Raw genomic sequence first — 24,368 nt, 5'->3', positions numbered from 1 at the left:
CCCCAGAGGCTCTTGGGCACAGAGTTAAACATTCAGTCCGTTCTCTTGTCCAGACGGAAATGTTCTGTTGGGAGTAAGTTTTGCAGCCCCAAACTGTCCCTGGGTTTGGGGGCTGGTGGAGGTGATGGCTCAGCCACAGCTGGTCTGCTTGCCTGGGGCTCAAGCCCAGCCTGCAGGCGTGGGCCTAGCCAGCCCCCCACGCCCTGTGAGACTGAGACAAGGTCCCAGCTCCAACTGGCCTCCCCCTGGCTACTGGCGCGCGCCTCACAAGGGCCCCCTGAGGCAGCCCCTCCCCCAGCAGTGGGGGCGGGGCTAGGTGAAGGAGGAGAGGGAGAGGTTCAGGCCCTGCCCCTGCTCTAGGCCCCGCCTCCTCCAGCCTGTCCCCGACCCTCGGCATCCTGCGCGTCTGTGCCCACATTACGCTCTTCTCCAGGCTGCTAGTAGCTAGTGGCTATGTCCATCAAGGTGATACCATGACGTCTGGAGGCGGTTCTGGCAGACGATTGGGCGGTATGTCTATCCTTCTGTGTGATCCCTAGCGCTGATTGGTTGGTATGGGTGTGGGCGGGGCTATCCCCGTGCGCTGCCCCGTCCGCCGTGACAGCGGGAGGGAGGCAGTAGGCGGTGCCCGGCGGCCGCTGGAGCCGGGATATGGGGCGGTCCAGGCCCCGCTGAGATTCAGCCCGGGGCACCGGGACCGGCAGGTCGTCGTGCGCTCGGCCCGGGGTGCTACTGGGACGGTGAGGGGGACCCTGCGGGCGGGATGTGCGTGGCTGCGATGGGCGGAGGGAGCTGAGGCGACCCCGGGGAGGGGTGAGCGGAGCTGAGGGGGACCTGGCATCGCTGGGGAGCGGAGGGGATTCTGGGAAGGAGCGGAGGGGAGCCTGGGGGCCAGGGGACGCGGGGTGGAGTCCTGGGTGGAGCTGAGAGGGACCTGGGGTTGGTGGCATAGGGAGCCGACATCTGCCCTCGTGGGGTGGGGGCTTGCCGCTGCTCGGACCATCTTCCCTGCGTAGGTGGGGAATACTGGGGGCAAGGGCGAGCTGGGGGAGGGCTGCTGTGGGGGGCTCTGGAGCCCCAGGCTGGTGCTGGAGAAGCTGCTCCCCTTCCCCACGCGCTGGCCCAGGGTAGCTGGGAGGGACAATGTCAAGTCATTTAGTGTCTAAGCTAGATACTTCTTGCCCTGACCCCCCGAGGCTGAGGCAGGTTCTCTGGGGCAAGGGACGGGAGCTGGTTGTGTCAGCATTGCCCTGAGGTTGCTAGGCTGTCAGTCTGTCCAGTCGCCCAGTGGAATTTGGGATTCCTATCTGCCTCTTAGAGTGTTTAACTGTTGCTTTCCCGCTGTAGTTGTTCCCCCGTCCATTTCACGTTCTGGTCTTTTGTCTGTAATGCTGACAGTGGTACTTGGTCTAATTTTAATGTACCCACCTTTGCCAGGCTGGATAAGCTTTCACACCTCTCCTCTTCCAAGCATCTACAAAGTAAATAGTGAAATGTCTTAAGTATATTTAATTCCATGATTAAAATATGTAATATAATAATGCTTAGCTCTTAATTTCCTTTTTCATTAGCTCTCAAAGCATTTCACAGTCCTTAATGTATTTCTCCTACCAATATCCCTCTGAGGTAGGGAAGTAAAAGCCATAGGTTTCTCCAAGCTTAACATTTAGATTAGACTTTTTGATCTCTGTCATCCAGTGTTGTGTTGTCTTTCTGGGTTTTTTTTTTTTTATTATTCTAGGACAGTTGAGGGGTAGGACCTTGTTTTCTTAGCACTCTGTGGGCTCCAGCATAGTCAGAATTCAACTCAGTGCTCTCACAAACTTCTTTGGGGTTCTGTCCCCAAATACAGTAAGATTCATCTTGAGTTCTCCATAGTGGACTCTGCTCTTCAGCTGTTGTCTGGGATCAGTGTGAGCAAGCCTCCATTTGTCCAGGTGTTGATTTCACATAGGCAGTGTGACACCTGGTGGTGTCCAGTCGATACAGTTTGCTGAGGAGATGCAAGGAGGATGGTGTTGGTATGTTGGCAATTGAGCCTATGTTACTTGCAACTTATCCATGAGTTCTCATATTGAAGGGGAAAGAGGCAGGAGCAGCACTGATTTCTGCAGATCTGTGCATGTGAATGCTGTTGGGGATGGGAAGCAGCTATGCTCTCGGGCCAGTTCAGGAGGAATTATTGCCTCAGTGACAATGCTGCACCATCCACTCAGGATAGGTCTTGTAAGGTCAGCAGCATCTGTAATTGACTGCCTTGAACACTGCAAAGAGACTGAATAGTATCAGTGTTGAGCTTTGTTCTTTCAGTTTCCATAAAGAGGTTGTTGACCAGCTTTTAAGGCTTGTCTCTTTGTCACATCATGGATTGAAGCCTGATTGTGGAGAGTCCATGGGGAAGGTTGGAGACAGGGAAGTGTGGAGACAGGATTGGGTTCTTAAGACCTGGTGGACTGTTGCATTCTCCAGGGGCCTGGTAGGTTGTCTTCTCTAAAGGAGTTGTAATTTCCATTGTATGGCTCCATTGTTGTTCACTGAGTTTCCCTACTTAGAAGAGGCAAGGATCTGTTTCAGAAATAGTGTCCAGATGTGTTTCAGAGTAACCTAAGGCATGTATATGTATAGTGGTACTGAGTTCATTCAGAATTGTCAGGATGGATATTGCTCTATATTCTGGTCTGATCCTCTTATCTTGTCCTCCAAAATCTCAGATTTTAAAAATCCAGCACCCTGAGCGATGTAGTCAAGATTTTGTCTACACTAACACTTTTGTCGGCAAAACTTTTGTCGGTCAGCGTGTGAAAAAACACACCCCTGACTGACAAGTTTCACTGACAAAAACGCCGGTGTAGACAGCAAGTTTCCAGTTTAGAACTAGCCCTTGTGCCACAACGGGGTGGCATTTAGGAGATACCATCCCACTTTTCTACCCCCGTTCAAGAAGAAACTAAATTCAAGGGGCCAGCAAAGCACATGGGCGTATTGAAGTCTGGCCAAAGAAGAATCCAGTTCAAGGAGTCTAGGGGAGCTCAGAGAGCAGCACAGTCATATTTTAGTATTTGCTCACTTTATTCTGAGTAGTGTCTAATTTTGGCATCTCGAATGGGCAGAGCTTGGAAGAAGACTGCCCAACTTTAACTTATGTTGCTCATGGGTGTGTAGGTAAGCCAATGTAACTGTTTTGTGTAGCCCACCACTTTTCTAAAATAAAATCTGAGATTCTGGAGGACAATTTAATATTGGGGGAGACATAACAGTTTTCAAGTATATAAAAGGTTGTTACTGGAAGGAGGGTGAAAATTTTTTCCCCTTAACCTCTAAGGATAGGATAGGACAGGACAGGAAGCAGTGGTCTTAAATTGCAGCAAGGGAGGTTTAGGTTGGATAGTAGGAAAAACTTCCTAACTGTCAGGGGAGTTAAGCACTGGAACAAATGGTCAAGAGAGGTTGTGGAATCTCCATCATGGGAGGCTTTTAAGATCAGATTAAACAAACTCCTGTCAGGAATGGTCTAGTTATTACTTAGTCCTGCCTTGAGTGTAGGGGATTGGACTAGATGATCTGCTGAAGTCCCTTCTAGTCCTGCACTTCTATAATTCTGTGCTTGTTGTAATGAGGATTTTATTGAAAATAAACTTTGGGACCTCTTGTGTTGTAGACTACATGCTAGAAGACTTATCTGCTAGAAGAGACAGTTGAGCCGGCAGAGGTGTGTAGTCTAGCAATCTGAACAGAGAGTTGGAAATCCTGGGGTTCTGTCACCGACTTAGCCCTCTGTGGCTCAGTCTTCTCATCTGCAAAAAAAAAAGGGTCATCTACCACTTGGGCTGTTCAGAGACTTAATGTTTGTGGTCTTCAGAAAAGTGATACAAGTGCAAAGTATTGTGACTGACAATAATCTACTACTTGTTAGTACAACTATGTAGTCAGGCAACCTCAATATCCCTTCCGTAAGCTTTAACAATGAATCGAGTGGACTTCTTTCCCACCCCGCCCCAAATCTTTCATGTAAACATCCTACAGAGAGAGGCACTTATGACCTAATGCTGTTAGCCTCTTGTAGGGAAATGGAGATTACATATTACATGTTGAAAATATAGCTTTTCCAGAATTAACTTAATTCTAACAATTTCTAGCCCCTCCTAGGAAGCCTTATGTTCCACTTCTTCAGCAGTGTATTAACTCTTAAAATCTGGGCCATCGTGCACACCATGTTTAACATGAGGCTAATTAGCTTTTGAAAACAAGAATCAAACATTTTGTATCCTACACTATATTTTAAGGAGTAGGCCCTAGATATGCTTAAAAAGTGTTGAGAATCTTCAATTCCTATTGAAGTCAGTGGGAGTTGAAAGCCTCCTGGAAAGAGATGAGCACCCTCAACACATTACACAAGTGAGCTCTTAATGATTTAATGTTGATACTATATGTAACCAAGGTTTTGGAAGATAGTATAACATCCTCCTCTTCTCTTTCAGTCTGGTGTCACTGCATCATACTCATTTTTTGAACAAAGAAAGAACTTGGAAACTCATTCTTTGTTGTTTAATTTATGCAGACATAAATATTATGTTTCTATTTGAAAGGATTTTTCTTATAATTGATTTTGTATGCCTGTTGTCTCCTCCTGTCTTTGTGGACTCATACTGAATCTCATTTGTCAGACTATGTTGCTGTTGACTAATTGGTCAAGCTTACCAAAGTACAGAAACACACATGCTTGTTTATAGAACTACCTGTCATGGCTCAGTTTCGCTTTCCTCTGCAACATGGGACACGGTCACTTGCAGGTTTAGACTAGTGTAAATGGCAGATTTTCTGTAGCTTGAAGTCTTTAAACCATGATTTGAGGACTTCAGTAACTCAGACAGAGGTTTTAGGTCTATTACAGGAGTGGGCAGGTGAGAGTCTGTGCTTTGCAATGTGCAGGAGGTCAGACTAGATCAGTGGTCCCCAACGCGGTAGCTGCGGGTGCCATGGCATCTTAATGCACCCTCGTCCTGGACCCCGGGAGAGCACCTGCCGAAATGTCACCGAATTTCAGCGGCATTTCGGTGGGGACACCTCTCGATGGCAACGCTTGTCGCCAACAAGTGATGTCATCAAGAGGCGTCACCCCTGAATTTCGGCGGGGATACCTCTCGATGATGTTGCTTGTCGACGGCAAGCGGTGTCATCAAGAGGCGTCACCGCCGAATTTCGGCGGCATTTTGGCGGGTGCTCCACCGCTGCAGTGGTCTTTCGTCTGGCGCCCGCCAGATGAAAAGGTTGGGGACCACTGGACTAGATGATCATGATGGTCCCTTCTGACCTTAAAGTCTGAGTACAATTGCACCTGTGTTCCCCCTCTTGTGGTCCCTTGAGGGCTCCCAGCTTCTCAGCCATCACCTCTCTCAGGCAGACACATCTCTCTCTCCCTCCCTCCCTCTCTATTTCCTGACTAAGGTATTTCCAGTCTGCACAGTTCTCTGCCTAGATAGTAATTTCCCCAGCAAGCTAGACTGCTTAAACAGACCAACATCTATGCCTTGCTTTCTATCTGAAGGTTATGATCGGCTTTAGCTGCCAGCATCACAAGTTACCACACAGTTCTTTGTAAGCAAGCACATTTATTCTTAAGATGAAAGCATTGCAGTGAAAACCTATTAAAAACAATAAAAGAACCTACACCGATGTTAATAAGTTTACCAAAGATTATCCCCCAACTCCATAAAGGGCTCTGTTAGGAGTCAGTCCTTCAGGCCTGTGATGGGGCATACAAACTCCATACTGGGACAGAAGGGGTTAAAGGACGGTACTGGGCCCCACTAGCCTTGCCCCTCCAACTGTGCAGAGCACACTCCAGCTGCCGACAGGGTTGAAAAGCCACCTCAGAAAGCTCTGGAGACTGGGGAGGAGTCTGTACTCCTACTCCTACTCTGAAGGTCCCTGCCAAAAAGGGTTGAAGATGCCTCCTTGAAGTACCTGGTCTGTATGCTGGCACTGACTGTTTGGTTTCCTCTTCATTTTTCTATTTCCTATTTGCGACCAGAAGCGGAGAGACTCAGGGAGGGTAACTTAGAGGGTGTTCCTGGAGGTGGAATGCTGCCGACCCTCCTGAGGCCCTGGTTTGGAGTCCAGTGGAGTGGGTGGGCCTGGGCTCCTCTACCACTGCTCTACAACTGGCTGGACGCTAACCACTAGGCATTCCAGTCCACCGACATTCCTATTACAAGTTCCTGCAAAGGACTTTTTCTGTGATCACAAGTTCATAACAGCTCTAGTTCAGAACCAATACAATCATGAATAGTTGTCTTCCCTTTATACATCTGATTGTTCATACACTTGGAATCTGTAAATCCCTGTTGTAAGATGAGCAGGTACTCCATCCCAAGAGAACTTGTTAAGTATTGCTTTCCATCACCACTGTCCTCTGCTCCTTCTCCTCTTCTGTGTCCATTGCTCCAATGACAAACTTACAGCTGGATGATGGGTTTGTGACATCAGAGGCACTTCTTCCTCACAGGACAGCTCATGGTGTCATATGAACACATTGGTTACTGGGTGGGGAGACTGCGAGATAAGAGGATTGCAACTGTTTTCTGAGGCCTGTTAGTCTGAACAGCTCTCCAGCAACTCTTATTATACACTTACGGGTTATGGACTTTCTAATGACTACCAGAGCAGAAAACCACTTTGTCAGAGTTTTATTAATTCAGACACATGTGACGTGCAGACTCTACAGTATAGATACCATAGTAGAGATGTGATGGATTCTTCTTCCCCAGACTCCTGTGATCTAACACAGGAGAGATGGGGTCGTGGCTGTAAAAGGGAGCCACAGAAGGAACAAATGATGAAAGGAGTCTCTGATTCCTGTAGGTGCAGGAGACGGTTAAGCCATCTTTAGGGTACATGCCATGTATGTGTATCCTAATCCGGATGTCACAGCATGCATGTACATGCTTGGGTAACTGTGTGGCTAAGCTTTTTTTAAAAAAAATATACTTAAAGGGCTTTCCTTGTTTGTAAAGAATCAGTATGCTCCTTGGCTGAACAAGCTCAGAGAATGAGGTTGGCTGTTACCCAGTTCATGAGAGCATCCTCAGATTAATTAAATGCAAAACAAACCTGTTAATGAACGCTAGTGTTGCACAGTTCAGAACTCATTTCAGGAAGTGCTAATGTTAAGGTTGAACATGAAACTGTAGCCTTCTGTTGTGGATGTACATTGTAACAATCTTCAGTTGCATGATCTCATGTTCTATCTTTATACTGTCATACATGTGTATCTAAGTTTGTAGAAAAGATACCACAGATCAAATCAGGTTCCCCTTGCTGGCAGCCCTCCAGATTGCTGTGAAGGGATCTACCATTGAATACCCATGTGTTTTTAGCATCTGGAGTCTGAACAGAGCCCAGGCATTGTCCCTGTCTTGGGTCTTGGGGCACACGCTTGGGATGCAGATCCCTTGTCTAGTGCCACCATTCGGATAGCTTAGACCATGTGGTTCCTTGATCCAGTCCCTGGAACCAGTGCTGATGCCTCAGACTTCTGGGAGAGGCTGTGTTTAAGCTGCAGGAGAACACCACCCAAAGGTGTGAGCCTTCATCTCTCTCCTCTTCAGGGGGGCTGGTGGTAGGTGTAACACTTAACATGCACAAAATTCTGTATAAAAGTGTCTAACACCATTGCTCTTTAATTAACAAATAAAGCATAAGAGAGTACAGATAATCTAGAAAACCTCAAACATCCTAAATGCAGTGCCCCTGGCCAGCTCACCCTTCCTTTGGGAGTCCTTGGAGGTCCTCTTTATTCAGAGGAGCAGCCTTCCACTTTGGGCCCTACATGCAGCTCTTCTCTTCAGCCGTTTTCACTAGCTAAAGCTGAAGGAGCGTCCTGCCCATTTTAACCTTCCAGGCCCTTTATCAGGTGACCACCTGGTCAATCCCAATAGGTGATCTTATTGCTAGGTGTGGTGGGGTGTACAACCCCCCCACTGGACAACACAGAGTTAATAAACTAATGCATCAGGTATAATAGACCAGGGGAGACGAAGCTTCTCCCAAGCCAAGCCTTGGCCCTGCCCACTCTGCCCTCTCCCCAAAACTGGTGCCAGCTCAGCTCCAGCCAGTTATCTGCAGGTGTTTGGGGCCAGCAAGCAGCCTGGCACTGGGGCAAGCAAGCAGACCAAGGCTGTTCAGACGGGGCTTCATCAGCCATGGGCTCGGGGTTCTGGCAGGCTTTGGGGGGATCGGGCTTGGGCAGAAGGGACGGGGCCACATGGCTAGCCTCCCTGAAGCAGGGGCTCATGCACTGTCCATGGCTAAGGGTACCCTGCCCGTGCACCTGTGAAAGATGTCAGAATTAGAAGGAAGAGCTTAAAAGTGAGAAGCCCAGCCCAGTCAGTGGCACACTTGTGAGAAGAGTAGGTCTCCAATCTTTAGCTCCTGGAGCAAGGGCTAACTAAAGATAAAAACTGCTCAGCTGATCACTGCCTGGTGACCCCTCCCAGGAGAGAGGACCTGTTGTGGATCCACTTGTGATGCCTTTTGTAGGGGACTACGGAAGACAGTGTCATGGCCTAGCTAGGGTGTCTCCGCTTTCTCGGCGGCCTTGTGAAGAGCCCCTGCTTGCTAAGTGGCCGGTCATTGTAGGACACAGCATGCCAGTTATAACTTGCTTTTAACTGGTTGAAACCAGTTTGTATGGCCTTAGGCCAAAGGGCGGACATAGCCTGTGGGAAGTCCCTTTTTGCATATGTATGAGTTGCTTTTGTATTGTGTATATATAGCTGTATGCTCCCGGTCCGCCTTTGGACTCCGACCCAGGCCGAGCTGAGCTTCGGTGCTGGGTTCCCCGCCTAAGTGACAGCAACGCCCAGGGTCCCCGTTGCGGATGTGTCACTTTACCTTCATTAAAGCCAAATAACTCACTGTGTGTGTGGGCCTCATCCTTGCAGAGCACTAAGGCACGTAACACCTTTACACTAGCCAATGAGCCTAGTTGGGAGAACTTTACCATATCTGAGGGGCAATTGGTTTGTGTTTATTGACAACCCCTGGAAGGAGTTGACTATCTGGGGCTCAGCCCTCCCCCTGAGCCTCTTGAGACTGGGCAGGTATACAGGAACAGCCACATACCCCCAGAGCAGAATGCTGGTGCAAAGGGACCTTGTACTGTACAATATGGTCCACTTGCTACTGATTTAAAAGTCATTGGCATATTCTTAAGAGGACAGATGTAAATAAATTGAAAACTAAATTCTATCCAAAAAAGTTCTGGCATAAAATTGTTTTCCTTTGGTTACTATATTAAATAGTAGTTGTGTAAAGACTGATGTGTTAATGAAAGATGATTGGTACGTGGCTTATGAAAAGTGTTAATATTGTAAGTTAATGACAATTTCCTGTGTATGCTAACACTTAATACTGTTTGCTGCTTCTTATACAGCAGATGTAGCGTGACTTACGTTTTTCTGTGTACTCATTATTTTAAATTACCTTCAGTGAATTTGGCATAGATGGGTAGTACAAGATGCTATACGAGTGTATTTAAAGAAAATGTAGGAAATATTGAATCCGAGAACTAATATGTGATTGTGCAGTTTGTATCATGATACATCCACAAAGTGGAACTGAGGTAAGGTTTGTATGGACAACTTTAATATTAACTCTTTAAAATATAAATTTGTTATGCACTGTTAAGGTTGCAGGGTTAAAATTTATGTGAATGTATAGTTACATTATAAAGATAAAGCTGAACTGATATCAGTGATTCAACTTCTTTGTGTGTGAAAAATACAGTATAACCACCCCCAGCTCATAGCACTTATTCTTGGAGTAATGAGTGAATTTCCATTCACGAGCTCCACATGGCCCCCCTGGCTCCCAAAAAATCTGCCACAAGTTGGCTTCCTGCTACTATCCTGCTCCCAAAGTTTCACACCATGATTCCAACTCCACCTCTCAGCTTTGAATTCCCATGGACTTTCTGAAGATCAGAGGACCTGCGGTGAACGTTAGTGCATTAAATGGTGTCCCTAGCCTCTCTTTGCCAGAAGCTGGGAATGAGTGACAGGGGATGAATCACTTGATGGATCACCTGTTCTGTTCATTCCCTCTGGGGCATCTGGCACTGGCCACTGTCGGGAGACAGGATACTGGGCTGGATGGACCTTTGGTCTGACCCAGAAGGGCAGTTCTTATATGCTTATTAGTGCAGCACACGCCATCTAATATGGATCTTGTAAGGTCTAGAGCAGCTCCTGTGACCCCTTTAAAAATCTGAAGGGAGACCAGTCTGATGCGGGAGCTAGGAAGTAGGCAGCAGATAATCAGGAAAACTGGCTGTGACCCATAGACATGGGAAGGTATCAAGGTCTGTGTGGCCTTGGAAAGTCATGCAGGAGCTCTGAAAGCACTCCCCAGAAGCAGTGGCAGTCAGGCCACTTGATGCATTGTGCAATTGATTGTACACATATTGGCACATGGTATTGAGCTCAAAGTTGGGTTCCATGATTCTGCATCACTTACCTCTCCTCCTCTATCCTCACTTAGATCAAAGCAGTTCTGTTATCTGGGGGAAGATGCCACCGTATTCTGTGTTTGTACAGAGCTTAGTACTCTGGGCCCTGGTCCATGACTGGTGCTCCTGGTTCCAGTGCAACACAAATAATGAATATGCCTCGGTGGGTGTGATAATTATGTCACTTTCCTCTGGGTGGGGTGGGGTGCGGTGTGGAATTGGAGATGAAAGGTCTGATGTTTGCCTGGGAAGATCCTACTGCTGCATGGGTGAGCCAGGGAGCGTGTGGAAGGTTATCCCACCATGGATTATAAACTCTTTGGGGCAGGGACAATCTGTCACTGTATGTTTATACAGCATCTAGCACAATAGGGTCCTGACCTCGGTTGGGACTTTGAAGTGCTACCATATGACAAATAATAAACTGAAACATGATTTTCTTCTGCAGACGGGCCTGGGCAGTTTCAGATACTCCCAGGTAAAGCTGAATGACTGTCACAGCAATGACTTCTCTGGCAAAAAAACCATGGCCTGTATTTTCAAAAATTGACTAATGATTATGGGTGCTTCAGTGTTGGGGGGCATCCAAAATCACTACCCACTTCTGTCAATATAGACCTCTGACTCTTAGGGTTTTGTTATTAAAAAGTGCTGACCCGTATTACCCCATCCGGTTTATTGATGGGCAAAATGCCTCTATTAGTCTACAGCTTTTACCCAGTATCGTCTGAGGTGGTGCATCGGATTTTTAATAACTCATAAAGACTATGAAAGTGGTTTAAACTGTTTTTTGTAAAATATTAATCATGTTTATTACAGTAGTGCCTACAGACCAACCCAGAATGACTCCCATTGTGCAAGGTGCTGTACCAGCAAAGCAGCGGACAGTTCCTACCCCGAAGAGGTGACAATCTAAATAGACTAGAGAGAGACAGGGTGGGGACCAGGAGAGGGAACAACATGAGGGCATCAAATGACATGTTAGTTCCACATCTTCGGGGGGATGGATTTATTTAGGAAGGGGTCAGCTAAATGGGAAGGCAAGCAAGGTGGGGGAGAGGGGAAGAGGAGCAGGGGTGGAGTGAAGCTGAGGTGAAGGGACTGTGAGGGAGGGGAAGGCTTGAAGCAAATAGCCTGTCAGCACAGGGCAGTAGAAATTTCTTTACTGCCCCAATTGTCCCTGCTATGGCAGCTTCTGCTCCTTCCAGATAGAACCTCTGGCTGGTTGGTTCCTCTCTGCAGTTTTTCGCCCAACTAAGAACCACCTGGGTCCTCGTGCCTCCAGAGTATGACAGTCTCCCCTGTACAGTTGTGAGTCAGAAGAAGAGTGATCCTGTCTAGGCTCCATTTTGCCCTCCTCTCCTCCCACCACTCCAGTGCAACAGTCCCTGAGTTGGTTGCTTCTGTAGCTGCTTCTATTGACTGGAGTCTCATGAATAATGGACAATGATCCCTTGCTTTCACAGACCTTGGGAGGCAGGCTAATCCTCACCCACAGACAACCCCCCCAACCATAAGCATATTCTCACCAACAACCACACACTGCACCATAACAATTCTTACTCAGGAACCAATCCATGCAAGAAACCTCGATGCCAACTCTGCCCACATATCTACACAAGCGACACCCTCACAGGACCTAACCAGAGCAGTTACAATATCACTAGTTCATTCACCTGCACATCCACCAATGTTATATGCCATCATGTGCCAGCAATGCCCCTCTGCTGTGTACGTGGGCCAAACTGAACAGTCCCTACGCAAAAGGATAAATGGACACAAGTCAGATATTAGGAATGGCAATATACAAAAACCTGTAGGAGAGCACTTCAACCTCCCTGGCCACATAATAGCAGATGTAAAGGTAGCCATCTTACAGCAAAAAAACTTCAGGACCAGACTCCAAAGAGAAACTGCTGAGCTTAAGTTCATTTGCAAATTTGACACCATCAGCTCAGGATTAAACAAAGATTGTTAATGGCTAGCCAGCTACAAAAGCAGTTTCTCCTTCCTTGGTGTTCACACCTCAACTGCTAGAAGAGGGCCTCACCCTCCCTGATTCAACTAATCTTGTTATCTCCAGACTGATTCTTGCCTGCATAATTTCCATTACATGCATCTGACAAAGTGGGTATTCACCCTCAAAAGCTTATGCTGCAATACATCTGTTAGTCTTTAAGGTGCCACAGGACTCTTGACTGCGTTTTACAGATCCAGACTAACACAGCTACCTCTCTGATTCATGAATAAATGACTTTCTTCAGAATTTTCCATGGAAAACAATATAAAATTAAAATACTGTGGAGCCACGCCTTCTCCATTTTTAACTAACACATGACTCTATTTTTCCTGTGACAGAACAGTGACACTTTCATTTTTATTTTATTATTAGTATTATTTTTGCCTGGGCAAACAAACACCTTTGTTCATAACTGGTATTTTAACTTTTGCAACACATGGACCATGTATGAAAAGGCCATGTGTGAGACAAATTTCAGGTGCAAATATGTCTCAGTCATTGTCTGTCCGACAATTGTTATGACTTTTGGTCCATCTAGCCCAGTGTCGTGTCTTGTCTTCCACCAGTAGCCAAGTGTTTCAGAGGGAATGAGCAGAACAGTCAATTATCAAGTGATCCATCCCCTCCCAGTTTCTGGGAAACAGAGGCTAGGGACACTCGGAGCCTGGTGTTGCATTCCTGACCATCCTGGCTAATTGCCATTGATGGACCTATCCTCCGTGAGCTTATCTAGTTCATTTTGGAACCCTGTTATAGTTTTGGCCTTCAGAACATCCCCAGGCAATGAGTTTCCACAGGATGAATGTGCACTGTGTGAAGAAGTACTTCCTTTTGTTTGTTTCAAACCTGCTGCCTTTTAATTTCATTGGGTGACCCTTAGTTCTTGTGTTATGTGGAGTAAATAACATTTCCTTATTAACTTTCTCCACACCTGTCGTGATTTTATAGATCTCTATCATATCCCCACTTAGTCATCTCTTTTTCAAGTTAAACAGTCCCGAACTTTTTGATCTCTCCTCATACAGAAGCTGTTCCATATGCCTAATAATGTTTGTTGCCCTTCTCTGTACCTTTTCCAATTCTAATATATCTTTTTTGAGATGGAGTGACCAGAGTGGCACTCAGTGTTCAAGGTATGGGCATCCCATGGATTTATATGAAGGCACTATGATGATAGGCGTGGACTGCATGGGTGCTCTGGGACTGGAGCACCCACGGGGAAAAATTAGTGGGTGCACTGCACCCACCAGCAGCCAAGCTCCCCTCATGCATTTTGTGATTGCAGAACCATTGGCCATTATCTTTGAAAACTCATGGCAAATGGGGAAGGTCCCGGATGACTGGAAAAAGGCTAATGTAGTGCCCATCTTTAAAAAGGGGTAGGAGGAGGATCCGGGGAACTACAGGCCAGTCAGTGTCACCTCAGTCCCTGGAAAAATCATGGAGCAGGTCCTCAAGGAATCAGTTCTGAACACTTTGAGGAGAGGAAAGTGATCAGGAACAGTCAGCATGATTCACCAAGGGCAGGTCATTCCAGACTAACCTAATTGCCTTCTATGAGGAGATAACTGGGTCTGTGGATGAGGGGAAAGCAGTGGATGTGTTATTCTTTGACTTTAGCAAAGCTTTTGATAAACAGTAATCTTGCTAGCAAGTTAAAGAAGTATAGGCTGGATGAATGGACTATAAGGTGGATAGAAAGCTGGCTAGATCACCGGGCTCAAGGAGTAGTGATCAATGGCTTCATGTCTAGTTGGGGCACTCTGCTTGAAACCGGCTGCCAAGTGTTGGTCCTGGGACTGGTTTTGTTCAATATCTTCATTAATGATCTGGAGGATAGCGTGGACTGCACGCTCAGCAAGTTTACAGATGACACTAAACTGGGAGGAATGGGAGATATGCTGGAGGGTAGGGATAGGATACAGAGAGACCTAGACAAATGAGAGGATTGGGCCAAAAGAAACCTGATGAGGTTCAACAAGGACAAGTGTGGAGTCCTGCACTTAGGACGGAAGAATCCCATTCAGTGTTACAGACTAGGGACCGAACGGCTAGGAAGCAGTTCTGCAGAAAAGGACCTAGGGATTACAGTGGACGAGAAGCTGGATATGAATCAACAGTGTGCCCTTTTTGCCAAGAAGGCTAATGGAATTTTGGGCTGTATAAGTAGGGGCTTTGCCAGCAGGTCGAGGGACGTGATCATTCCCCTCTATTTGACATTGGTGAGGCCTCATCTGGAGTACTGTGTCCAATTTTGGGCCCCACACTACAAGAAGAATGTGGAAAAGTTGGAAAGAGTCCAGCAGAAGACAGCAAAAATGTTTGGGGGCTGGAGCACATGACTTATGAGGAGAGGCTGAGGGAGCTGCGATTGTTTAGTCTGCAGAAGAGAAGAATAGAGGGGGATTTGATAGCCGCTTTCAACTACCTGAAAGGGGGTTCCAAAGAGGATGAATCTAGACTGTTCTCAGTGGTACCTGATGACAGAACAAGGAGTAATGGTCTCAAGTTGCAGTGAGGGAGATTTAGGTAGGATATTAGGAAAACATTTTCACTAGGAGGGTGCTGAGGCACTGGAATAGGTTACCTAGGAAGGTGGTAGAATCTCCTTCCTTAAAAGTTTTTAAAGCCAGGCTTGACAAAGCCCTGGCTAGGATGATTTTGTTGGGAATTGGTCCTGCTTTTGAGCAGGGGGTTGGATTAGATGACCTCCTGAGATCCCTTCCAACCCTGATATTTTATGCCCTGCCCATCTCCTCCCCTTTCCCTGAGCGCGCTGCGTCCCCACTCCTCTGCCTACCTCCCAGCATTTCCTGCCTGGCCGCCACCAAACAGCTGTTTGGCAGCATTAGCACTCTCCAGGAGGGAGGGAAGGAGCAGGAATGTGGTGCGCTCAGGGGAGGAGGCAGAGAAGAGGCAGGGCTGGGGCAGGGATTTGGGGAAAGAGTTGGAATAGGGGCAGAGAGGAGGCGGAGTTTGAGCGGGGACTTTGGGGAAGGGGTTGGAATGGGGGCGGGGCAGGGCCGGGGTAGGGCTAGGGCCTTATGAAAGGAGTGGAGCAGGGGCGGAGGCAGAGGGGGGTCAAGCATCCATGGGAAAGAAGGGAAGTCGGCACCTGTGATTATGATATTTTCTGTCTTATCTGTCCCTTTCCTAATGGATCCTAACATTCTGTTGCATATGTGTTACTATGTTGGGAAAATGTAAAAATATTAACTACGGGTGTGTGAACGTGATTGGACAACTGAACAATACTCTGCTCATGTTTTATGACTATGAAGGCCTATCAGCGTCTAAATAGTGTTATGCAAAGAGAAGACCATAGGTCTGATTCACTTAAAATAATTAGTTAACTGTAGCTGTTTTCAGAATAGCAGCCATGTTAGTCTGTATCCGCAAGAAGAACAGGAGTGCTTGTGGCACCTTAGAGACTAACAAACTTATTTCAGCATGAGCTTTCGTGAGCTACGAAAGCTCATGCTGAAATAAATTTATTAGTCTCTAAGGTGCCACAAGTACTCCTGTTCTTCTTGTAACTGTTTTGAAATTATTATGGAACCATAGTAATGACAGCGTAGTTCTTCTGGTGAGACAGTTTCCATTTGGTGCAGTTTTAATTAGTAAATGTAAGTATTTATCAATTTGGACTGTACCCCAAAACACTGATCCAGGGATAAGGTTGTGCTGTATCCACCAATATCAATATAAGGTGATTTCAAGAAAATCTCTTCCCTCTATGGAATAAGCGTACACTGTGTGAATACACAGTAGGCTCCAAACTGAAGAGCAAAAGAGAGCGCTGTGTGTAAATATGCACTACAAGCTCTGACAGTGCAGTGGTAAAATACACTGCAACCTGCAGGCAGCTGCTAGTTTCCAGAAACAAAGACAATTGAAATCAAGTAAATGAAATACTTAACTTCAGTCTAATTTGGAAAATATATCTAAATGTAAGATTCAAATTGTTCGGTAGCAAAATGTATTGATTATAAAAACTGTATTGATTATATTGCCCATAAAAACTGAAATACAATACAAATCAAATCCTGCCAAGCCTTGAGCTTGACAAGTTAGTTTTTTCTAATCTTTTTAAGACTTTGCTCTCTCTGGAAGACTGTCTTCCTCTGTGTTTGGAAGACTGTCTTCCTCTGTGTTTGGAAGACTGTCTTCCTCTGTGTTTGGAAGACTATGTCATTTCAAGCCTGACCACAGTATAAATAAACCAAGTCTTCAAACATTCTCTGGAACATCTCTCTAAAGTGGCCTGTCTAGGAACTACAAGTTGTAGTCATCTGTCCCCGCTGCAAGATAGGCAGGCTTAATTTTATTACTATTTAATACTAACGCTGTGGCAGCTCTTAGAAGCCAGCCAGGCCAGATTGCTTGGCAATATACAAACACATAGAAAGTGACAGTTCCTGCCCTAAAGTGCTTGCTATCCCTTCATAAAGCTGATTTTGGAGTAATTTGTTATGAATATTTAAAATTTCACTCCATGAGTGAGGCAAATAGTCCTGCTGAAAAAATATAGTAGCTTATGGCATTAAGTCTGTGGGCATTGCCTTTCAAGCCTGCAAGGTGTGCTGGCACAGCCTCTTCCTTAGCTAAGGCTTGATAAAAAGTGTACTGAGTCAGTGGGAGACTTGTTCCCTTGGCTTCAGTGATCTTTGGATCAGCTCTATCCTTCTGTGACTTACTGCTATGAAGCAGTGCCTAAAGAGGTGAGTTAATGATGGGAATCTTAACTCCATAAAGGTTCTGGTTCTCGTGCATTTAGATTCTCAACCTTTGGTGTTGCATTAAATAAATACAAGCCAGAAAATCCAGAAGTGGCCTGGTGAGTGATTACCCCATGCATGTGCTCTACAGAACTTGTAAAATGCTTTGAGATCCTTCAGGATGAGAGCTGCTGTACAAATGTAAGTTATTGTCCTGAGCTTGATTGGCTGGACTGATGTCATAAAGCGCTATAGAACTATTATCTTCATACTGAAAGGGCTCTCCTCAATTGCATGTTCATTCCAGGTCCATACTATTCTTATGACTTACAAGTTTGAGTTAACCAGTATTCGGAGACCTGAAAATTCCAGGTATATTTTCCTGCAACTTCCATTTTTGTTTCACTGTCGTAATCTCCTGATGGGGATCTCTCCTTTGTGTGTGTCACTGAGTACATGTTTGTAACGAAGTTTAAAAGACATATTAAAATTATATATAAATGTGTGTTGGGCCCGGCAGGTATTTCTTCAAATGCTTTCAGAGTATGATGCGGTGGGTTAAGCCAGATGAATCATGTTGCTGAAGCACAAGAACAGCTTTTTGAAGCTATGCCCCTGAATCATTAATCACAGCCCATAAAACTCTCTGCAGCAGTTTGGGACCAGTGTTTGTAGTTGGGTTAAACCAGTTCTGAAGCTTTGTAACCATAGGACTGTCTGGAAATACACACATGTGCACATGCTGGAATAAGGGGGAGGAATGAACCAAAATCTCAGCCCAGAATGCACATGGCAACAGGTTGCTATAGGAATCTGCAAAAACATGGTTTTATCAGAACCTGCCTGGAACTACCTCAGCTCCATCAGTTGCACAGGGTGGGAACTGGTGATGACCATTTCAAAACAGCCTTCCCCTCTTCAGAAACCCAAAGGCACAGGGGTCTGTGGAAGAATCTCTAGAATTTGACTTTCGCCAGAGTCTGATTTTATCTTCTGTACTGTGTGTGTGTGTGTGTGTGGTGCTCCTACTGTCACACTGCAGCAAAAAGTGTAGTCCTTTCTAGTGTATTCTTGAATAAAACCGTGTTAAGATGGAGTTTAAGACTGAGAGCAGAGATTTTATGAAATTAGCAGTATTTTAGAATAAAAAAAAAAACACCACAGGTTAGTTGTAATTATTCCAAAAAACAAGCATCAGGAAATCCAGTTATGGTTTAACTTCAAAGCTATCCAAGCATATTGAGGTAGGGAAGTGCACAATTAAGGCACTTGACTCTGCTCTATAGTGACACCATGCAGTAGGTGGAGAAGAATTACTTGTGGTTTGTTCACAGTGACTCTCTTACAGTGTGCTGGGGTGAGTTAATGTTACTGGAACTTAAACATTTCCCTACTTTATTGTATTCAGGTGTCAAATCTTGCTTGCTTTATTCACACAAATGGGACTGATCAAATGAGTAAGGCAAGCAGGATTTGGCCATTAATCACCACTGTAACATCGCCTGAACGTAGAGTTTGTTTCTAGTATCGATGCACTAAGGTAGCACTCTCCACTCCCAAAATACAGAAGAACTGCATCCAGGTAAAATAGGGTGGGGGTAGGGGGAGAAGAATTACTGGTGATCTGTTCACAGTGGCTCTTACAGTGTGCTGGGTGCTGTACAAAGGGAAGCTCGGTCCCTGCCTCAAACAGCTTTGCAATAAAATTAATAAACAGAAAGGACTTATCTGAGAACCACCTAATCTCGCTGTATATGTGTGAGAATTCTGAAATCCTCGGCATAACTTGCACTGCTGAGCTGAATTTCTAACACACATGGTTTAGCCTTTTTAGAATCTGAGGGAGCTCTACAAACCAAGCCAGTTTTGCTGCAGATCTGTTCAGGTGTTGAGTATGCGAAACTCCCATCTGTAACACTGTGGAGACCTTTATTCACCCTCACAGAACAGCTGAGGAGGTATTATTTTGTAAGCTTAAAAAAAAAAAAAAAATCTCTGGGCAGACATTGAGCATGGAAAATTCCAGCTGCTAAGGGCTATTAGAGAAAGCTATGGGTGACTGAAAAGGAGGGTGTGTTTTTTGAAAACAGGACTTGTCACTCACCCCTGGCTCTTGCTCCTTGGTGTTCCCATGATAGGATTGGGTTTGGGTATGACGAGCTGTCAAAATTCTTGAGAGTGAGTGTGTAGAGGAGGTTGAGGTCCTTAGGAAGTCAGGAAAGGGATAAACTTGGCTTTGCATGCAACATGTTCACCTGTGTATGAAATTGGAATTGGAGTGCACTGGAGATGTTCTCTTTGGACTTCAGTTACTTCCCCACTAACTGTAACTGTGAAATACTAACTGCTTTTCCTTTGCGTTTATTGGACGGCATTAGTCAGATACATATTAAAGCAGTGACTTCAGGCTACACACTGCCATGAACCATGTTGGGAAAATCCCAAATATTTTGTAATGGGCCACCCATTTCCTGACAGACTGTAGTGTGTGTTGATTCCCCTGCAGCACTGAATAGAGGCAGGGGAGTGGGGAAGATTCTGTGCTGCATGTATTTCAGCAAGATGCAGAACATGGAAGAAATGCAGTGTTAAATATCCTCAGGATGTTAGGAGGGAGTACAGGGTCTTGTGCAAATGCACAAAGGGGCATTTTTCTCCTCATTTAAAACAAAAAAACACATGTTTTGGCTGAGCAACTCTAACTGACCTTTCCAGGAAGAGCATATATTTTTCAGCCATTTAGGTAAAATAGATTTTAAGAACTTAAAAGTATGCATTTTTATTATTTGCAAAGCAGCTGGTTTGATAATCATGTAAATGATATTATCTATGATGGGATTTACTTTTTGCTTCTTTAGACTCTGGGAGATCCTGTGTCTCTTTTTTAAAAGAAAAAAAAAAAAAAGAGAGCAAGAGAATGTTACAGACATAGACTTCTAGTCCCAGATGCAGTCTGTCAAGAGGTAGAGGTGAGTTAAGTGAAGGCCAAATAGCCAAATCCAGTTCACATTAAAGTCTGTGAAAGGGCTCCTGTTGAATTCAGTGGGAACTGGTTGGGCAGTGGTGCAAGAAGATTCCTGTGAGAATGTGGAGAAAGGTCTCTAGATAGCTGTCCAAAAATAGTTTTGCTAAACAATTCAAATCAGAAACATTAGAAAACTGTTCATGAGTTCCCTATTGAGGGCCTTTGGTGTCCGACATTTTCCAGTAACACTCCAATGAGGTGCTTGTGGAGTGATCAGTAAACCAGAGGTGTGTGTGTTTATGGGGAGAGGGGATACAGCGAGTAAATGAATTATTTATGAATTACTCAGAATATGATTAACACACAAGACTTTCTGTGAATTGAGGGAGCCCTTTACTAACTGTTGTTGCCTACCAAAGGGAAGTCAGGTAGAGATGTGGATTTGCTCCTGTATCTGTTCAAAGGCAACAGAGCCATTCTGAAAGATACCGTTTTCCACTGTGGGGGACTTACTAAAGGTGTTGTAAATTCCTGAAAAGGAAATTTCATCCAAACAAGTTCTTCCATTTTTAATCTTCTGAATAAGTCTTCTTAGAATCTCCTTAATAGTCGTGCTCTCATTTTTTCTCTGCATGTCCAGCCAAGCATGTAACCAGCTAACAGCCTCTCTATTATTTTTCTTTGTCTGTTTTAGTCTGATTTAGGCCCAGCTGTGACTATAAAACTATGCTGGTTCATGGTCCTGGCTGACTTCCATAGTGCAGAGATTTGGAAGCAAAACAATTTCGCTTCAGTGTAATTGGTTATTTCAGGATCTCCCATAGGTCCAGAGCCCTTCCTGGATATGCCAGTCAGCTGCCAAACACTGACTTGTCCCAGCAACCACCCACCCCTTTGAACAACCTCTAATCTACACCAGCCATGCCTGACACATTTTATGCTATTCTGTGTCCTAACCTGCCAGTGCTTGTGGCAGGATTTGTTGACCGAAAGCTTATTGTTTAAGCAATTTATTTGCACATATGGAAATTAGTTTTTTAATTTGCACACAATGACACACACGGAGCAGAACAAAACTTGACAGCTATGGAGGAAACTGAAGGAGTGCAGGAGTGTGGAGATCCAGGGGTTTGTGGAAGGCAGACTGAAAAGGAGCAGAATACGGCTTATGAGGTGCAGAGGAGTAGGGGCGACAGATGGAAAATGTGAAAGGTGCAGTATTGGAAAGGGAGTGAAAATGTGGGGGCAGGTAAATATAGACTGGAGGCAGGACACTGTCAGTGAGCCTAGAGGGGGATGAGAGTAAAGAAGACAGGGTGGGTTGGAGAGGAAGACAGGAAGGGCGACGAAGTAGTGATAAAGGAGAGGTAGAATGGCAGCTCCCCCTTTGCAGGGGCGAAGGAGTGCCCTCCAAGAAGCCAGAGGGGTAACATGTTTTTGCATGTGTGTGTCACATTGAGTTTTGACCCTGAAATGTTTACACACACACACACTGAGGAGGTGGTCCACTTAAAGTCTGGGGGTAGAATGTGTCAAAGTTAGACTCAGGACTCACAGTTTGTCAGACCACTCTGTTTTATTAGCACAGCGCTCTGCTAATACACCCAGATAATGTGAGCACCATACAAGACACAAACTATCTTATTTATACAGATAAAAGGGGGGAGCATTTAGCAAGAAAAAAGGAAGCAGAATCTATAAGTACCTGGGCTAGCCAGGGCATATTCCTATTCAACTATACCGATCATCTGTTAATGTTTGCCATTAGCACCCTTGTTATGCCTATTCTTCCTGGCACTGTATTTCAACATTCTATTTGCTTAAAGGTTCATAATAGGAGCTAAGGTTAATGTTCTTTCACCTGTAAAGGTTAATCAAAAAGAACCAAACACCGACCAAGGACCAATCAGAAACCGATTTCAAAACTGGGAGGAAATTTGTGCTGTCTCTTGTCTTCTCTCAGCTAGAGAGGATCTTTTTCATCTTCAAGCTTTTAATCTTCAGTTTCTAAGTGTAAGTACAAGGGAAAATAATAGGCTGTTATGTTTTTTTTGTAATTACATGTGTGTGTTTGTTGGAAGTTTAAAATGTATCTCTTTTGAACTAAGGCTGTTTATTCATATTTTTCTTTTAAGCAATAGCCTGATTGTCACCTTAATGCAGAGATCATATTTTTATGTCTTTTTCTTTCTTAATAAAGTCTTTTTAAGCTGAGTTTTTCTCTCTGGTAGGCAAGGAACGAAGGAGGGAAACTCTTGTGTTAGACTACGGAGGGTGAATCTCAGCACAGGGAATTGTGGGAGGGGAAGAGAGATAGATCTTTTCTGGTTTCCTGTAGTGTTGTCTCTGGAAGAGAAGAGACATGCTTCTTGTTTGTGATGTAAAGGTTGCATCAGTAACTCTCAGGTAAGCCCAGAAGGAAATTCTGGGGGGAGAAGAAGGGAAGGAAGTGGTTATTTCCCTGTTGTAGACTTAGGGCATCTGAGTTTGGGGTTCCCAGGGAAGGTTTGAGGAGACCAGAGTGAGCCAAAACACGTGATTTTTGGATGGGGCACAGCGAGATAAAACAAGCTGGTATTAAGCGAGGGTTTCATGCAGGCACCAGATTCTGGACGCTAGGTCCAGATTGGAAAGAGCTTATGATAAAGGTACATACAACATTCTTTAATCCATTCTTATTTACAATATAATTAACTCTACTTCAACAATCTCTCCTTTGGGCAAGCCACGCCATGACCAAAAGTTACTGGGTTCCACAAATCAATTGTCTTTATTTCTTTATCAGGAATTTAAAATCATCATTAGACCTGTGTGGGCAGCTTCTGTGGACATGGTCTACAACCATTTGGATGCAAAGAGATAATAACAATAAACATAGGATTTCCAACAGCATTGTCAGGGCTCCCGAACAACCAGTTTTCTATGCCAGAGAATTGACAGGTTACTAGCCACTTCTCAAAGAACTCGGCTCTTCCACTGGGAATATGGCGATTGTTCAAAGGGCTAGAGTGCGATTATACCTCATGGTATCTATCGTAAAACAGAATCATTGTTGTCCAATTGAGAGCACGGCCCCCTTGGCCGCCACACATGTCCAATGCCTGCGTCTCTGGGAGGCACCTTGGGATCGCCCCTGTTTCTTTGGCCCAGGGATCTAAACTTTCTCCGGTTTTATTTGCCTATTTAACTATTACTTGTTAACCTCAGGAGCTTTTTATTGCCTGGTGTATTACTCCCCAAGTGGATAGTACGAATCTGCCAATAGCCTTTCCCAGGTTCAGTACTTGTCCTTTTCAAGCGACAGGTCTCCTGAGGTCTGGGGATTGAGTGAGATAACAGGGAACAGGAACACATTATGAGAGTGGGCTGGATATGGTGCAACCCAGCATAAAGCATAATTAAGGGCTAGCTACCAACACTGGCTGGTAAAAGAAATGTCATTGTGACTCCCAACTTAAGACACCAGCACCGAGGAACAGCACCTACAGAGAGTTTGCGTGTTTGGAGCGGGCGCCCTTCTGTTCTGCAACCTCACTGAGGACGCATCCAGTTTTATGTTCCACAGCAGCATGATCAGCTCACTACGCTTTATGGCCTTGCTTGATGTAGTCGTCATCTTCTGTAACCTACGACGAGCGTATAGATTGTAAGGTATGCAGTGCCTCTACGTTTCTGTAGTCACACTGACTCGAATCGTCTGAGTGTGATTGGTTAGCATACAATTCCATCTCACACAAATAGATATGAGATAAACAGTAGTTTGATATCGACAAAAAAAGCATGCAACAAACTTGCTAAGTTTACAATTGATACCAAGACAATATACATTGAGACCCAGGCCTTAATGTTTCTCTTACAGTTTACTTAAACATAGAACAAAGAGATTTGCTCTACTAATAAATCTTTAAAAACAAGAGTCATGAGGAGCACCAATGTAAGCGTATGGAAACAGATATATAGTCCCAGAGGATCTTTCTTTCTGCTATCAAAAAGGGGTAGCAGGATGAAATCAAATCATACTCATTCTATGGGAACAATGGTAAATCCTGCCCTACATCCCCTTGCACAGTCTAATATAAACGTTCACTTCTTTTTAGTCCACCAATAGAAGATGAATGGGAATGATGGGCCTGTGGTACTTGGCAAACATTGTTTTAT

At 45.0% G+C, this 24,368-nt stretch overlaps 1 protein-coding gene across 4 annotated transcripts in view; it reads left to right on the top strand.

Moving 5' to 3' along the window:
- Nucleotides 1-547: 547 nt before the first annotated feature.
- Nucleotides 548-24,368, top strand: part of MARCHF2 (membrane associated ring-CH-type finger 2) — a 103,343-nt gene continuing 79,522 nt past the window's right edge. Inside the window, exons 1-2 of one of the 4 annotated variants that reach the window (XM_032787450.2) lie at nucleotides 614-740; nucleotides 20,104-20,214. The gene's annotated coding sequence lies outside the window, so the exon portion shown is untranslated. Of the gene's footprint in view, nucleotides 741-20,103; nucleotides 20,215-24,368 lie in introns of all 4 variants that reach the window. The other 3 variants (XR_012656793.1, XM_032787451.2, XM_032787452.2) reach the window with 3 other exon arrangements.

Source organism: Chelonoidis abingdonii, chromosome 11 (genome assembly GCF_003597395.2).
Source record: "Chelonoidis abingdonii isolate Lonesome George chromosome 11, CheloAbing_2.0, whole genome shotgun sequence".
NCBI classification, from domain to species: Eukaryota; Metazoa; Chordata; order Testudines; family Testudinidae; genus Chelonoidis; species Chelonoidis abingdonii.
The sequence above is the reverse complement of the archived record's forward strand: the minus strand, read 5'-3'. Positions and strand labels throughout refer to the sequence as shown.